The sequence below is a fragment of the Aquarana catesbeiana genome, linkage group LG03, assembly GCF_042186555.1.
Source record: "Aquarana catesbeiana isolate 2022-GZ linkage group LG03, ASM4218655v1, whole genome shotgun sequence".
NCBI classification, from domain to species: domain Eukaryota; kingdom Metazoa; phylum Chordata; class Amphibia; order Anura; family Ranidae; genus Aquarana; species Aquarana catesbeiana.
Genome location: NC_133326.1, coordinates 380,853,545 through 380,872,190, shown reverse-complemented (window position 1 = coordinate 380,872,190; position 18,646 = coordinate 380,853,545). Strand labels below are relative to the sequence as shown.

The 18,646-nt window shown below is 43.0% G+C and overlaps 1 long non-coding RNA gene across 1 annotated transcript in view; it reads left to right on the top strand.

Moving 5' to 3' along the window:
- LOC141134569 (uncharacterized) overlaps positions 1-18,646 on the top strand; it is an 88,958-nt gene that overhangs the window by 55,871 nt on the left and 14,441 nt on the right. Inside the window, exon 2 of the long non-coding RNA XR_012243209.1 lies at positions 10,389-10,430. This is a non-coding gene — a long non-coding RNA (uncharacterized lncRNA). The remainder of the gene's footprint in view (positions 1-10,388; positions 10,431-18,646) is intronic.

Here is an 18,646-nt window from a genome sequence, read left to right as displayed (position 1 = left end):
GCCCAACAGAAGATATATATGTTGCTGAATGTCTCCTTAAAAAGTTATGCAAGATGCAGCAAGCAAGTATGATGTAATTTAGTTTATAGTCCGCCAGATTAATTGCAGAAAGGAATAAACGGAACCGGCTGTCCAGAATCCCAAAGGCATTCTCCACAACTCTTCTTGCTCTGGCCAGCCGGTAATTAAATACCCTCCTCTCAGGGGTGAGTGTCCTTTGGGGGAACGGCCTCATCAAGTGCTCACCGAGAGCAAACGCTTCATCAGCGATAAAAACTGAGGGGAGTCCATCAACATTCTGGTCATCAGGTGGCAATCCCAGGCCACCGGTCTGGAGATGCTGGCACAGCTCGGTCTGTGCAAAGACTCCTCCATCAGACATCCGGCCGTTCTTCCCCACATCCACAAACAGAAAGTCCAAATGTGCCGAGACCATTGCCATCAAAACTACGCTATGGAACCCCTTGTAGTTATAGAAATAAGACCACGAATGCGGTAGTGGCACAATCCGGACATGCTTCCCGTCAATCGCCCCGACACAGTTGGGAAGGTCCCAACGGTCAGTGAACTGGGAGGCCACAGTCTGCCATTCCTGTGTACTTGAAGGAAACTGTGGAGTGAAAAGAAAAAAAAAATTAAGATAAGGACTTTGAAACCTAACTTGTATATCAGATTACACAAAAACATTAGTGAACAACAGCAGTCAAACATTATTAATATGTGTATTTGTAATTGAAATGGTAAAAAACAAAAGGCCCACTTATAAGATTAATCATCCCCTCTGATGGCCCATTGATCCATTTGAATGTGGGGGGAGGTGTTCTAATTAGAGCCCAAAACACACCTGACTGTTTTAAACATTTGTGGGGTGGGGGAGGGGTTCTAATTAGGGCACAAAACACACCTGACTGTTTAAAACATTTGTGGGGTGGGGGAGGGGTTCTAATTAGGTTAACAAACACACCTGACTGTTTTAAACATTTGTGGGGTGGGGGAGGGTCAAATAAGACAATGGAGCAGACAATATACATTGTTCAAGGGACTATAGGCTAGAGATATAAATGGACCCAGGATTGCATGGTGGGGAGGTTATTGAAGGTAAATATGCATGTAGGGCAATAAATGATTAATGTCCAAAAACAGGCATGCATGAAGTGTCAGCGAAATTTGGTTGTACGCAAAGCACACAGCCAAATCTCCTGTTTCTAATCATAATAACAATTTCGTCTAATGATATAATACCATCGCACCTTTTGATCATATGTCTCTCCTCTGGTGTAGCTCATCCTCTGGTGTGTGTGTGTGTCTCATGCTCACAAATAGAATCACATCCTCCTGCTTCCGGTTCCAAAAACACACTGCAGCCAGCCCCAGCTGTCTGCGTGAGCCACTTTATTAGCATATCAATAGGAGGTCTCAAAAGCTCGAGGGTTCCGCCTCCAACAGCCAAACACACCTCTTACAAAGCTTGTGACCTCACAGGATATGACCTCACAGGATGTAAGTGACCATATAAGGATTTAACAACAGAACACAAAACAACCAATGAACAATGGCTACAGGACATGATACAATATACTAAATGATGATGACTAAAGTTCCTTGTGCATGGGAGATTATCTGCAGGTGCACGTCATGGCACCCCAAACATGTTGATCAGGCATACCAGGGGCGACAAGAGCAAAACACCTCTAAACCGATAATGTCTTTGCAGAGTGAACGCATCCCCACCAGACGATCGTTCTGTGCATTGCACAGGGGCCCTTTTGCTGGCGGACATGTCTTCTCTCCGCAAACACCTCTCTCCAAACACCAGGAAGTTTCCCACTACCTAACAGGTCTCAGCCAGCGTCGATCTGCCCCAGTCAGCTCTTTAGAGCGGGCTGTGGTTGAACACACACTGGGAGACTTATGATAACACATTAATATAAAATTTTCCACAACAGTCCCTCCTCTTGTCATATGATCCCATGTGTCCCTCGATGAATCCTGATCTTCTTCTTAGTCCATAAAAAGTAAAACACGGCTTGACATGTAGACTCTGTTGGAGATGACGTGGTGAGCTGTAGTAGTCGCCGGTCAGTCTGGGATCCTCTGTGTCTTGTACGTGGGTCGGGCTTCGGGGCATCTCATCAGGAAAGATGTGGTCATCTGCTCAGGCTCTGGTCACGCGTCCAATCAGGCAACAGGAGCACCTCATCATGGCATATAGAAGGAATAGAAACAAAAACAACATGAGTATATATACCCCTACTTCCTTCACTATGATCCGCTGCAAGATAAAAATTAAATCTCCAACGATTCCCAAACCCTTAAAAAGGATTCCAACCTTCACTATCTATAGCTCTGGCTTTGCCTTGCAGGGATCTAAACCTTATCCATATGGGCCTGAACTTTGTCATTACTATCCCCGATCCAGATATAACAATCTTTACTTATGAATTCCCAGAAACCCTTGGACTGTGGGAACTTCCTTGTAGCTTCAACAGTTACATGAAACATCCCATCCTCAATGGATGAGAAATTGTTCAAGCGTTTCATAAGCTCAAGCCCCCACCGTGTACAAGCAATTCCCTTCCAGCTGTCCCTGCCATTCTTACCTTTTCTCGCGCCATCAGATCCTCACGATCGTCCGCGACATATGATGCTGGGACGAGTTTCACCAGCACACATGAACCTCTTGCCTTACGGGAAATTACCTTATAAGCTGTAGATCCGCATTAATACCAAACTACAGTTGAAGCACACTTGTGGACTACCTAGTTATCCCGATACCAAAGCTGGCAAGATCCAGAGCTATTGTTAAAATTATAATTAATTTTACTCTCTATAAATGTTTTGTTAAGTTCTTTTGACAGGTGTCTGTTTGGATTTTACTAGTCTATCAAAACTCCTCACACCAATATGAACGTCACATATAGCATGTACCGCCGTCATCGCTGGGGCACTAATACCCGACCATGTGTCCTGTTCTCTTTCTTGGCTAGTTGGGATGCTTTTCATCGTTACCCTTGCCAAAATGTATTAAACAAAAAATATAAATGAACAAAGATACTCCTCTACTCTTTGTGGTTGATCCGCTTCTTGCAGTGGCTGGCGTGGTCTCATCCCTCAAGCTTCTTTACAATGACCCAGTCACTTGGTTGGAAAGAATGTAAACTGGTTATTGTGTCAGGGTCCAGGAGGGACTTGTGAACCCTGTGGTGGACCTTTTGAAGTTCATGTTACAGTGATTGCACCCGCCCCATCAGCTGAGAATGTAGGTGACAGCTAATGAGGAAAGTACAATTCTGTTTTTGGTTGACCTTCAAACAAACCTCATATGACAATAACCCAGACATCGGGACTGTGGTCACTGCATAACCTGTACGTGGCTTACCATCCGGGGTGTAATATCTGGAACCAGTGACAAAAAGGTTCTTAGCATCTGGGATGGGAGCCTCTTTCACCAGACTGCTGCTTGCAGATTCAAATTCCATCAAAGAAAGACAGTCTTGGCACAAACTTGGTTAGAATTAGAGCGGTTAGTATTATTGGTTTGAAAATGTGTCATTCTCACCACTATCATCCCCCCTTTTCTTCCCTCCTCATTACAAACTGGAGGAAGACATGCAGGGTTTAGAATGGTGCAGAATAAAACAGTGAAATAGTCTATGATACTTTTACCTTCTTATACACCTATACACACACTTCCAGAAACTCTTTGGACATGAAAAGATACTTATAAACAAAAGTTATTACTCTATCCTTCAAAGAATGGTAAACAATACAATATTCATGTACATTGGTAAATTGTCACTGACATTCCACAGAACCGATAATAACTAAACCCTCTGTAAATCTTACTTTCACGTTTTTTTTTGTTTTTGTTTTTTTTTTTCTAAAATACAACAGCCGCGACACGCAAGAGGGCTGTCGCGGGAGGTTCAAACATCTTGTTACCACATACAAACATTGAAACAAAGAAAAACATTTAGATACAAATGTGGGGGAGATATTTCATAGTTCCCAAAAACGAAAATGAAAAATAAAAACGACCAGATGGAATGCTGCCTTCACTCTTTTAGCGATAGAAAAGAATACAATTTGAAAGGCACGAGAGCATTTCGAAATCTTTGCATGGACCAGCCACACAAAGTTCAAAAACAGGCCTGTGTATTTTTAATCACACAAATGTGTACTACGCATCCCTCAATTCACTCAACATTACAGATTTCTGAAACCTCAGTCGCGCAACATCAACTCCAGAGGGATACCCAAAATAGTATCCTTGGACCACCTATGTCAATCTTTAAGGGGTCTCATGTCCGGAGCCCCAGACACAGATCTCATGTGAAGTGCAGCTGTCTGACTGGTGTGGAGCCTCATTTTTTTCCTCCAACGCATGGATGGCACATTACCCATGACGACTCGAATCGCTTATGACGGTCCCTGCGTCCAGGGCACCCTTGCACTAGTTTTCGGATCAGTACTGCTTAGTGACTATTTTTACAGTACTGGCACCCGGCGTTCTCCGATTATTTTACATGGCCTCCCGGTGTGCTAGCGTACTAATCCTCACATTTACATGCTCTACAACCGGTTATCGGCAGCCCTATAAATGTGTTGTCAGACAAACTACAAAGCACCATGAAATCCTCCGCTATTCAAAACAATCTTATGGCTTCTCTCTGTACCTAGATATTACAACAATAACTTGGATGCCTCCTGTTTGCTCTCTACCCAAAACTGTATTACAGTATAAACCTTAATATAATTTAAAAATAAAAATGATTTTGTCCTTCGAAACACAAGTCAAAAGACCCCAAGCCCCTCCCACCAACTTCCTGTTGCACACCTGATTAGGAAGAGGGAGGGGGAGGGGAAGCCTCAAATAGCTTTATATTTTGTCTATCAAGACATTAGAAATCTTCACTAGAAACAAACTTTTTTTAAAACAACTGGAATAAAACCCTAAATGATTCTACTGGAAATGGAATTCAGTACAAAACCAGAGATATTTCGCTGGAGACTAAAATCAGCATAAACAAAAAGGCAGTTGCAGCAATCGAAAATCAGTCCACGGCAAAATGGTGAATGAAACCCGGACTACAGAAAAATGGCCGACATTAACAAATGACAAGACAAACCAGGATTTCTTAAACAATACACTCTATTTGACTTTGAGAGTTAGAACTCCCCCATGCTATTACCTATAAACCTGAGACCCCCACAGGGTGTAAACAGCTCCTATTGTGATGTCCCAACAATGCATGGGCACTTGGATATGCGACAGGCATTTCAACTTTAAACCAATATTCAATATAGAAAAAGCAATAGTTTCCTTAAAAAGTATGTAAACAGTACAAAAATAGAATTCACAAAATGGTGCCTAGAAGCCAGATTGTAGCTTAAAGCACATGGCTTTGCACACACAAAGGAATACACAATGCAGCAGACTCACAGGTCTTCAAAATGGCCGCCGATGCACATGGTGACCACAACAAAGGCCAGACCCCAACAAAATGGCACATTTTCCCACCAAAACTGACCAAGATAGATAAACATTTTAAAGTTCACACACAAAGGAAAAGAAAATGGCCGACCGTAGTCACATGGTAGACAACAACAACAACAAGAGAACAAAAGGAAGTAGCAGACAAAAACCATTTTCCTGCCAAAGCCAAAAATGTCTCCCCAAAAACTTACACATTTGAGATACTAAATGAACCCTTAGACAAACATTTAAAAGTGTTAAAGTTACAAAAAACACAACTTAGGAACACATGCTATCCAATGAAACAACCAAGCCACATAACCCATAATTACACAGCTGTAACATACCCTCAAACTCAGTTCGCATCAGCTTTCACAGGAACAAAACATTGAGAGGTACAGACAGTGATGCCTTCATGTTCTTTTCATAACCATCAAAGTCCACTAACCATCTGTGTCTTGAGTCAATCAAACACTTTACAAAACTCATGTAATATACTTGTCCCATACATAAGTAATAATTACAATTCATCCATTTCTCACATGCATTACAAACTTGTTTCACAGCATCAGTCACTTACACGCACACACAGTCTCCTTACACAAAGATTCGAGATACAAATCACACACACACACACACGCAGGCACACACACACACACAGGCATACGATCAAACTTCCAGCATTATTTCAAAAGACGAAAAATTTGTTCTTTTTGCGAAGCAGACCCTCCCCAGCACATCTTAATGATCCGATTCTGAAGGAGGTTCTGTTCACTCCTACGTTCTGGCTTGCCATGCTGTCAGCGAAATTTGGTTGTACGCAAAGCACACAGCCAAATCTCCTGTTTCTAATCATAATAACAATTTCGTCTAATGATATAATACCATCTCACCTTTTGATCATATGTCTCTCCTCTGGTGTAGCTCATCCTCTGGTGTGTGTGTGTGTGTGTCTCATGCTCACAAATAGAATCACATCCTCCTGCTTCCGGTTCCAAAAACACACTGCAGCCAGCCCCAGCTGTCTGCGTGAGCCACTTTATTAGCATATCAATAGGAGGTCTCAAAAGCTCGAGGGTTCCGCCTCCAACAGCCAAACACACCTCTTACAAAGCTTGTGACCTCACAGGATATGACCTCACAGGATGTAAGTGACCATATAAGGATTTAACAACAGAACACAAAACAACCAATGAACAATGACTACAGGACATGATACAATATACTAAATGACGATGACTAAAGTTCCTTGTGCATGGGAGATTATCTGCAGGTGCACGTCATGGCACCCCAAACATGTGGATCAGGCATACCAGGGGCGACAAGAGCAAAACACCTCTAAACCGATAATGTCTTTGCAGAGTGAACGCATCCCCACCAGACGATCGTTCTGTGCATTGCACAGGGGCCCTTTTGCTGGCGGACATGTCTTCTCTCCGCAAACACCTCTCTCCAAACACCAGGAAGTTTCCCACTACCTAACAGGTCTCAGCCAGCGTCAATCTGCCCCAGTCAGCTCTTTAGAGCGGGCTGTGGTTGAACACACACTGGGAGACTTATGACAACACATTAATATAAAATTTTCCACAACAGAAGATAAAGGGGACATTCACAGCATATTGAAAGCATGGCAATTAGGTAAGGAGGACATTTATACAATACATTAAAAAACATTTAATACATATCATGTAATGTTAAAGGATAAAACTTACCTTCATATAGTCCTTCTGCAGGACCTGAATGATGGCAAAACAAGTCTCTGGGATTATTATCCCCAGAGCCTGGGGGGAGATGCCTGTCGAGAACTTCAAGTCCTGAAGACTTCTCCCTGTCGCCAAGTAACGTAACGTGGCAACTAGCCTCTGCTCCGCACTGATGGCTTGCCTCATGCAGGTATCCTGCCCGCTGATATAGGGGGTCAGCATAGCCAGCAGACGCTCAAAGACGGGGTCCGTCATCCGGAGATAATTCCTGAAATTCTCAGGATTATTCTCACGGAGCTCACAGAGCAAAGGCATATGAGAGAATTGGTCACGCTGGCGCAACCAATTCTTCATCCATGAACTCCTCCTCGCCTTGTTCATGGACTGGACTCTGGTCAAAGTATTAACCCCAACACCAAGTCCCCACGCAGCACGAACTCGAGAACGAGTACGTCCACGCGACATGGCTTCAAAACGGTCGGCTGGTCAAACAAACAAACTTATAACAAACGCACTGAAGAACAACAAGGCCTATGAAGAACAACCTGAAAATCAGGAACGAGCGGACCAGAAGGCAGGTTACGAACTGACCAACACGCACTGAAAAGCAGATACAAACATCACAAGCAAACTGAACCGCAGAAAACAATCGAAATAAGCTGAAGTGTGAAAAGTGCGAATCGTCTCTAACCAAACTTCTACTAACACGAGATAAACACGAGATTAGCAGAAGGAGCCCAAAGGGTGCCGTAGTGGGGCTTGAACTTCCTTTTTATAGTCCCGTCTTACGTGCTATACGTCACCGCGTTCAAAACCAGCGGACTTTTGCAGTGATCGTGTGTGGCCAAGTCCGTCCGTTTTTAAGTCCGGCGAAAAGTCCGCCAAGCAAAGTCAGCCGTAAAGTCCGCTCGTGTGTACGCGGCATAACGGTTGTAGAAATTGATCCACCCACTCCCCCAGTCTCTCAAAAAGGGACCCTATAACTGCCACTATGGGGTGCTCCTTAGGTGGAATATCCCCCTTATGAATTTTGGGTAGGTGGTGGAATGCCAGAATGATTTGGCTATCCACCAAAAGATGTTCAGCTACTTTATTTGTTAAGACTCCCAGTTCTCGTACCGTATCCAGCAGATTTTTTAGCTTTTTCTTGAAAGCTGGAGCAGGGTCGGAAACCAAGTGTGCGGTAAGAGGATCCCTGAGCTGCCTCCGAGCTTCAGATTTATAATCTCTTTCATTGAGCAATATTACCACCCCCCCTTTATCCACTCCCCATATTATAATGTCTTTCCGGCTTTAAGTTTAATCACAGCTTGATTCTCTGCTTTGCTAAAGTTGCTATGAGCGGAAGCTGGAGTGGAACCAATATTTTCTTTTAAAGATAAAAGCTTTTTCTCTCAGATTTTGGAAAGTATCAATTATACTGCTTCTGGATTGGACAGGGTAAAAGAACCTGCTACTAGTATATGTTAAATAACTTTCCACTACATACATCCCCCCCCCCATGAATTCAGACTGTAGACTCTCTAAAGAGCAAAAAGATCTTGAAAATCAATGTATCAAAAGAGTCCATGTTGCCTTGTTCCATCGGGGGTGGGGAGAGGGCATATCTGCACTAGTAAGTGTTGAAAAATGTCAGCAAGATGGACAAATTTGTTTACATCTAAAAGTGTAGAAAAAAAACGTCAAAATGTGCTGTTGGAGCATAAGAAAGACCTTTGGACAAAAGAGACACTTCTGGAGGTGTAAGTAGGACATCAGACAGATTAACAACATTCATAGAGTTCATATCGACATTATCATCTTGGTCTACTTGTCTGTACTCTATTTGTTCCGGGCTTTGCGCAGTGTGACCTTTCTGACCCTGGTAGTTCCACCACTGCTGCAGGTCCTAATTTGACAGGCTTGTGGGTGATGTGTCCAGCCCTAAGCACAGAGAGTGTGCATTCAGGGCCGCTCACCCGCACTTTCACACCTGTCAAATTCGGACATGTATGTGTCTCCATAGACTAACAGGTCTTCTGATGCACAAAGTGCTCAATCGGGCCAGAGAACCTGTGTGAATGAGTCCTTAATTCTTTATTAATTTAAACATTTTTATTATTAAAAAAAGAATTTTTACATGCATAAACTGCAGCATAGTAAAGAGTGTTTATAAATACAGTGAGTGAACAGTACCGATCACTCACTGCGCTCATTAAGAAGCAGCTGGTGGGAGAGGGGAGGGAGGAAGCCAGCAGAAGTGCGGGGGGGGGGGGGGTACATGACACAGACACACAATCAGTTCAGAGAGCACAGAGAGGGTGATCTGTGTGGGGGGCTGGGCAATTAGAGGAACCGATCTCCTGTAGGCAGTAGCTGAAAGCAGCAGGAGGGAGAGGAGGAGAAGCTGTCTTTTAGTTGCTGCAGGATCCTATAATTGCCCCCCCGCCAGCAAAACCTAATGTGACAGGGAGGCCACACAGACCCACCAAGTCGCAATTGTGACCCATGATGCTATGCCACTGATACACATACTGTAAGTCATAAGATAAGCATTTAATCCATTTTTAGATTTTCCACTGTAAACGCTTACAGGTATCTCAAGGTATGAAGGTATATGATTTACTGGAAGATGAATTGAGTCAAAAAACTTAAATTTTCCTGTGAAACATGGAAAAATATCCCCAGTCCTTCTTGACCTTATATGGTATACATCATGCATCTATAGACATACATTGGGTGTTTTCTTCAATCTGGGCATGATACACACGTAGGGATTTTTTTTTCAGAGATTACCATTTGATAAGTACCACAGAGAAATGCAAAGAATATTTCTGTAGAAACTGCCACTTCCCGTTGTCATTTATAGCTCAAGTATAAAACACAGACTAAATTGAAGAGACAAAGTATGTAAACTTTACTCAACTAGACCCCAAGCATCTCCAGCATCATGTGCAATTTTTTGAAGATTCTCAGCCTGTTCTGTATCATTTCTGCATATACAACAATGCCATACAAATTCAATCTGGGTTACATTTGCGAAACACTGTTCAATTTGAAGAACAACCCTGAAGTAAGCTAAAATAGGAATTTTCATTATCAAATTTAAGTAACTTTTATTTTAAATTTTTTATATTTGTTGTTTTTCTTGCATACATAAAAATATTTCCTAAGTTAAATATTTCTACAGGGTTTCTAAGATCTAATGTAATTTTTTTTTTCTTTTGTAGTTGGAAAGCCTACCCCTGGTACAAACACAACTATATGATGGGGTAAAGTAAATTTTACTAATTTGAGATGTATTTGTTTTCTGCATATCTATGTATACTTTATTCACTCCAAATATACAGTATCCGTTTAAGCGATAAATGTAACGTCTAAGACAAAACACAAGGACTGGATGTGCAAGGAGGAAAGCACCAAAAGTATAAAGTATGAAATCCAGATATAATTTTATTCACACTCTTGTAACACATTATCAAATTTTCCACACTTTGCCATGTTACAACCAAAACCGAAAATGTATTTTATTGGGATTTTATGTGATAGACCAACACAAAGTGGCACATAATTGTGAAGTGGAAGGAAGATGATAAATGGTTTAACCACTTTAGCCCCGGACCATTATGCTGCCTAAGGACCAGAGGACTTTTTCCAATTTGGCACTGCGTCACTTTAACTGCTAATTGCGCGGTCATGCAATGCTGTACCCAAACGAAATTTGCGTCCTTTTCTTCCCACAAATAGAGCTTTCTTTTGATGGTATTTGATCACCTCTGCCCTTTTTATTTTTTGCGCTATAAACGGAAAAAAAATGAAAATTTTGAAAAAAAATGATATTTTCTAATTTTTGTTATAAAAAAAATCCAATAAACTCAATTTTAGTCACACATTTAGGCCAACATGTATTCGGCCACATGTCTTTGGTAAAAAAAATGTCAATAAGCGTATATTTATTGGTTTGCGCAAAAGTTATACGTCTACAAACTAGGGTATATTTTCTGGAATTTACACAGCTTATAGTTTATGACTGCCTATATCATTTCTTGAGGTGCTAAAATGGCAGGGCAGTACAAAACCCCCCCAAATGACCCCATTTTGGAAAGTAGACACCTCAAGGAAATTGCTGAGAGGCATGTTGAACCCATTGAATATTTTTCATGGGCATATGTGGAATTGCACCCCAAAATACATTTAGCTGGTTCTCCTGAGTATGGGGATACCACATGTGTGGGACTTTTTGGGAGCCTAGCCGCGTACGGGGCCCCGAAAACCAATCACCGCCTTCAGGATTTCTAAGGGTGTAAATTTTTGATTTCACTCTTCACTGCCTATCACAGTTTCGGAGGCCATGGAATGCCCAGGTAGCACAACCCCCCCCCCCCAAATGACCCCATTTTGGAAAGTAGACACCCCAAGCTATTTGCTGAGAGGCATGGTGAGTATTTTGCAGCTCTCATTTGTTTTTGAAAATGAAGAAAGACAAGAAAAAACGTTTTATTTTTATTTTTTCAATTTTCAAAACTTTGTGACAAAAAGTGAGGTCTGCAAAATACTCACTATACCTCTCAGCAAATAGCTTGGGGTGTCTACTTTCCAAAATGGGGTCATTTGGGGGGGGTTTTGTGCCACCTGGGCATTCCATGGCCTCCGAAACTGTGATAGGCAGTGAAGAGTGAAATCAAAAATTTACGCCCTTAGAAAGCCTGAAGGCGGTGCTTGGTTTTCGGGATCCCGTACGCGGCTAGGCTCCCAAAAAGTCTCACACATGTGGTATCCCCGTACTCAGGAGAAGCAAAAGAATGTATTTTGGGGTGTAATTTCACATATTCCCATGGCATGTTTGAGCAATATATCATTTAGTGACAACTTTGTGCAAAAAAAAAAAAAAATTGTCTCTTTCCCGCAACTTGTGTCACATATAAAATATTCCATGGACTCGACATGACTTTCAGAAAATAGCTTGGGGTGTCTACTTTCCAAATTGGGGTCATTTGGGGGGGGGGGGGTTGAACTGTCCTGGCATTTTATGCACAACATTTAGAAGCTTATGTCACACATCACCCACTCTTCTAACCACTTGAAGACAAAGCCCTTTCTGACACTTTTTGTTTACATGAAAAAAATTATTTTTTTTTTGCAAGAAAATAACTTTGAATCCCCAAACATTATATATTTTTTTAAAGCAAATGCCCTACAGATTAAAATGGTGGGTGTTTCATTTTTTTTTTCACACAGTATTTGCGCAGCGATTTTTCAAACGCATTTTTTGGGGAAAAAACACACTTTTTAAAATTTTAATGCACTAAAACACACTATATTGCCCAAATGTTTGATGAAATAAAAAAGATGATCTTAGGCCGAGTACATGGATACCAAACATGACATGCTTTAAAATTGCGCACAAACGTGCAGTGGCAACAAACTAAATACATTTTTAAAAGCCTTTAAAAGCCTTTACAGGTTACCACTTTAGATTTACAGAGGAGATCTACTGCTAAAATTACTGCCCTCGATCTGACGTTCGCGGTGACACCTCACATGCATGGTGCAATTGCTGTTTACATTTGACGCCAGACCGACGCTTGCGCTCGCCTTAGCGCGAGAGCAGGGGGGGGTGGGGGTGGGGGCTGGGCTGCTTTTTTTTAAATTTTTTTTTTATTTTTTTGCTTTTTTATCTTATTTTTAAACTGTTCCTTTCATATTTTTTTTTTAATCATTTTTATTGTTATCTCAGGGAATGTAAATATCCCCTATGATAGCAATAGGTAGTGACAGGTACTCTTTTTTGAAAAAATTGGTTTCTATTAGACCCTAGATCTCTCCTCTGCCCTCAAAGCATCTGACCACACCAAGATCGGTGTGATAAAATGCTTTCCCAATTTCCCAATGGCGCTGTTTACATCCGGCGAGGTCATGAAATGCTCGTAGCTTCCGGTTTCTTAGGCCATAGAGCTGTTTGGAGCCACTCTGGCTCTCAGCTGAATCACCGGCTGCATTCTCAGGTTCCCTGTTGAGACAGGAGAGCCAGAGAAAATCACGGAAGACGGTGGGGGGGCATTCCCTCCAACTGCTTGTAAAAGCAGTCTAGAGGCTAATTAGCCGCTAGGATTGCTTTTACATGAAAGCTGACCGCAGGCTGAAAAGAATGATACCAAGATGATACCTAAACCTGCAGGCATCATTCTGGTATAACCACTCAAAGTCGTGAATGGCGTACCTGAAGACAAAAAAATGGTTAACAATAAAACACAGTAAACGGTAAAGTATAAAAAATTGCATACCTGAAAAGCAAACATGATAAAACATAATAACAATAAAAAATTGCAGAATAGAATACAGTAAAAAAAGAGCAGAACAATAGAGAGAGAATAGAGAGAGAGAGAGAACAATAAAACAACTATTTTTTTTTATTTTATATATTTATTTTTTTTTACACTTTTTTTTGTAACTAACTTTTATAACTGTAACCGGTTCCAGGTTCGGGTCTCTCAAAATGCGATGGCATCTTGGGAGACCCTGTGAAAGTGTGCCTAGTCTGTGCAATGCTGTACCCTACGCTAATACTCAACTAGTGAATGGTAGCATTCAAAACATTCACCAATGCAAAGACCAGGATTGTCAGGACAGGAGGGACAATAATAGCGGGTGTCACGTCTATATCCGCGCTTGCTGCAGACACGACATCTTTTTTGGGGGGGGTTCGCTGGGTAGGGGTACTCGGGAGGACATAAAGAAAATGCCTCTCATGCAGCTGACTGCATTTGGTTGGGGATGTGAATGGGGGAAGTACCGGCGCTGCAGAAGCGGTGGGTTCCCAATTAGGATTGGCGAATGCAGCACGTAGGGCACTATGGGCACGACGGGCCTGTGTTTGTCTTCTTCTTGGTGGCAGCGGGACACTACTTGTGCTTGCCACCTCACCAGCTTGAACTGCACTTATGGGACTCGCCACGTCACCAAGTGTTACTGCAGTGCTGGTTTGACTATGACCGGGGTGTACTAGGCCACTGGTGCTTGCCAGTTCACCAAAACGATACCAAAAAAACTGTTAGCGATCGCAGGGATCAGGCTGCAGTTATGCGTTTAGTGTTTTGTAAGTGACAATGATCGATCGATACTGCACTTGGGTGGGCTGGGCTGGGTTGGGCGGAGGGGCAAAACGCAGGTGCTAGCAGGTATCTGGGCTGATCCCGCTAACACTGCGTTTTTGGGAACCCTAAACTGCTGGGGACGCTAGTATAGATCTGATTGGATCAGATATTGATCCGTTCAGATACTATACCACTAAGGGAGGCGTATGCTGCGTGTGTGGGTGTTAGCGGTACTGGCGCTAACCTGACGCTGCATGGGGCTGGTGCTTGCCAGTTCACCAAAACGCTACCAAAAAAACTGTTAGCGATCGCAGGGATCAGACCTGACTCTGCGAACGCTGCAGTTATGTGTTTAGTGTTTTGTAAGTGAGAGTGATCGATCGATACTGCACTTGGGTGGGCTGGGCGGAGGGGCAAAACACAGGTGCTAGCAGGTATCTGGGCTGATCCCACTAACACTGCGTTTTTGGGAACCCTAAACTGCTGGGGACGCTAGTATAGATCTGATCGGATCATATATTGATCCGTTCAGATACTATACCACTAAGGGAGGTGTACGGTGTGTGCGTGGGTGTTAGCGGTACTGGTGCTAACCTGACGCCGCCTTAGGCTGGTGCTTGCCAGTTCACCAAAATGCTACCAAAAACACTGTTAGCGATCGCAGGGATCAGGCCTGACTCTGCGAACGCTGCAGTTATGCGTTTAGTGTTTTGTAAGTGACAGTGATCGATCGATACTACACTTGGGTGGGCTGGGCTGGGCGGAGGGGCAAAACGCAGGTGCTAGCAGGTATCTGGGCTGATCCCGCTAACACTGCTTTTTTGGGAACCCTAAACTGCTGGGGACGCTAGTATAGATCTGATCGGATCAGATATTGATCCGTTCAGATACTATACCACTAAGGGAGGCGTATGCTGCCTGCGTGGGTGTTAGCGGTAGTGGCGCTAATCTGACGCTGTCTGGGGCGACGCATTTCACCGCCGGGCGATCAGGGGGCTAAACCTTTATTCGGTAATAAACGGCGGGTGCCCTGACACTATAAAAAATAAACGAACTAACCAGCGTCACCCGTAACAGTTATACGGTGATCAGTGGTGAAAGGGTTAACTAGGGGGCAATCAAGGGGTTAAAACATTTATTAGGTAGTATATGGGGGTCCCTGTCGCTATAAAACGCTGACGGTGAACCTAAATATTTACCTCCCTAACTAGCGTCACCAGCGACACTAATACAGCGATCAGAAAAATGATCGCTTAGCGACACTGGCGACGGGGGGTGATCAAGGGGTTAAAACTTTATTAGGGGGGGCTAGGGGGGTACCCTAAACCTAAAGGGGGCTAACACTAACTGCCCTAACACAGTAACTGTCACAAACTGACACCATGCAGTAATCAGAAAAAAAATAAAATAAAAATAAAAAACTGCTTGGTGTCAGTGTGACGGGGGGGGGGGATTAGGGGGTGATCGGGGGGTAAAGGGGGATGTTTTGTGTGTCTGGCATGTTCTACTGTGTGTTTTACACTCACATTGCAGTCCTCTCTCCTCGGCGCCGGAACGGAAAATACCGAGCCGAGGAGAGATGACATCATTTCCTTTGCTGCTGTTTAGCATACAGCAGCAAAGGAATGATTTGATTAGCCGGCGGCGATCGCGAGGGGGGGGCCACGAACGGATGGTCTCCCCCTCATCTCTGATCGCCGCTGGTCAGAAGCGAACCGCCTCGGGCACCGGGGGGGGGTCCGATCAGACCCCCCACCAGCGGAAGGCAGATCACGTATATGTACGTGATTCTGCCTGTCCGTGCCACCTTGCCGACGTAAATCGGCGTGAGGCGATCCTTAAGTGGTTAAAGACTTTTTTTAACAAATAAATATCTGAAAAGTGTGGGGTGCATTTGTATTCAGCCCCCTTTACTCTGATACCCCTAACTACAATCTTGTGGAACCAATTGACTTCAAATGTCAACTAATTAGTAAATAAAGTCCACCTGTGTGTAATTTAATATCAGTATAAAATATAGTTGTTCTTTTTAGCCCTCAAAGAACCTTGTTAGAGAACCTTAGTGAAGAAACAGCATCATGAAGGCCAAGGAACACACCAGACAGGTCAGGGACAAAGTCGCAGAGAAGTTTAAAACAGGGTTAATTTATTAAAAAAATCCCAAGCTTTGAACATCTCATGGAGCACTGTTCAATCCACTTTCCGAAAATGGAAAGAGTATGGCATTGCAAACCTACCAATACTTGTAAAAAAACATTGAAAACCATTTATCATTTTCCTTGCACTTCACAATTATGTGCCACTTTGTGTTGGTCTATCACATAAAATCCCAGTGAAATACATTTAAAATTTTTGGTTGTAACACGACAAAATGTGGAAAATTTCAAGGGGTATGAATACTTTTTCAAGGCACTGTATATGTTTATATATAACAATTACGATTGTGCAAAATATGTGAATTATATGTACACATATATATTTGCTACTTCTCGATTGTGAAAAAATAAAAATGCAAAAATTGGGTACACAAATAAAAGGTACAATATATTATACATTGAGTAAATACTTCACATACAGTAGTATTCTTCTCATTAATTATTTTCTTTCCCCTCATAATTCTGTACAGGAAAAGGAGGAATAAAAAAGGGGAAATAATGAAGAATACCTAAAATGCAATGGTACATTATTCATCTATGTAATCTAAACATTATTTATAGTTTTATAAAGAAACCAGGGGTCCCATTTGAGATAAAAAATGTTCTTGGTATTATTAAGTGTGTGGAATATATTTTACATAAATCCTAATCTCATCTACACTTGCCCCAATTTGAGGAAAGGGAACTACTGTAGTTTTCCAATGGAGGGTTATTGCCCAGTGTGTTGCAACACAAATAGTGTGAATCAAAAGTGTTAGAGGAGGGGATATATCAAGGATATTTTGGAATAGTAAACAGTTGTAGTAAGTTAGAATATTTTCTTTATCAACTAATAAATTAATTAAGGCAAAGACTTCTTTACATGTAGGTAATAGTCATTCATATTCCCAAAAAATGTCTAGACAGGGATACACATCTGAGTAGATGATGTTTAAATGGGAGGGTGTGCAATACCATCTGGTGAACAGTTTTACTGCAATTTCTCTTGTTGTTATTGATTTTATACATTTATGTAGGTTAATCCACATAGGGTTCCATTCTTTAGTGGAAAGTTGTGAACCTTATTTCGAATTCCCATTTAAGCATATAAGGTAGTTTATCCGTGAGTGCAAATGTGTTGAGGTCATTGTACAGTGTTGAAATAAGACCCTTCCGAGAGTGGCATGGTGTGCGGAATGTGACGCACAAGAGGTGGGGGAGGGGCCTGACGGCGGCGCTGTGGAAGTGAGCGGCGGATCCGCTCGCGATGGGAAAAACATCAGCTGCACGAGAAGTGGGGAGCCGTGCCGGAGCTGTAAGTAAGGTGGCCGGCTCAGTGGAGGATCTCGGGCAGCCCCGAGACTCTCGTGCGGGGAGAGTGCGCTCTCCCTCCCACCCCCTCCTCTGTCATCCTGGACCTGTTCTGATGGTGAGCACCTCCCGGAACCGTCCCCGGGCCGCCCGGACGTACCTCCGCCCTCCCCTAGTCTCATTTTTCCGGCCGGTGGTGCTGTCACCATAACCATATCATCAGCCTCACTGTATCCCTAAAAAACAGCGAGTGGCAGTGGTCTGCTGGAAGCCACTTCCCCTGCCCTCCTAATACAGCCAGGCTGTGCTAGGGGCAGAGGGTGGCTGGAGATTTCCAGTGAAGTCTATCCCGAGAAGCCGGCCGGCACTGCAACAGTAAGTGAATCCCTGGAAGGCCCCAATGGGAGAGAAGACCTGCATCTCAAGGTAACATGTAGAGTTCTGTAGCAGCCTCAAGCAGGACTATAATATGACATGTACTGGATGTAGAGGGCTGTATAAATATATGTGAATTGCCTGGTGATTTCATTGCGTCTTAACGTTAAATGGGCTCATGGGGGTTGCTGCCCTAAAGTATGCGATAAGATTTCTTCTGTAAGGAGAAAAGAAAAAAAAAAGAGCTACAAAATATTATAGTTGCCGGATTGCCTGGACTTCTCTGGAGTTATTGTTATCCAACAAGGAGTATGTAAAAGCGGCTAGACCTGAACTATTTAGTACTTATTTTTACCAAGGTACCAAGAGTGAAATATCGATCGCTGAGAATCCCACGGTGCTGCGACACGTGCGCACCAAGGAGAGGAGGGAGGTACGGAGTGCGGTGCGCGGAGCGTGGGGGGATAGGAGGAAAAGTAGAGAATAAGCTCAGTAGTACCGGAGAGAGAGGAAAGGTTGGCGAGTGGTGGTGATCATGCGAGGGCGCCCTCAAAGAGGGGCAGAAGCAAAGAA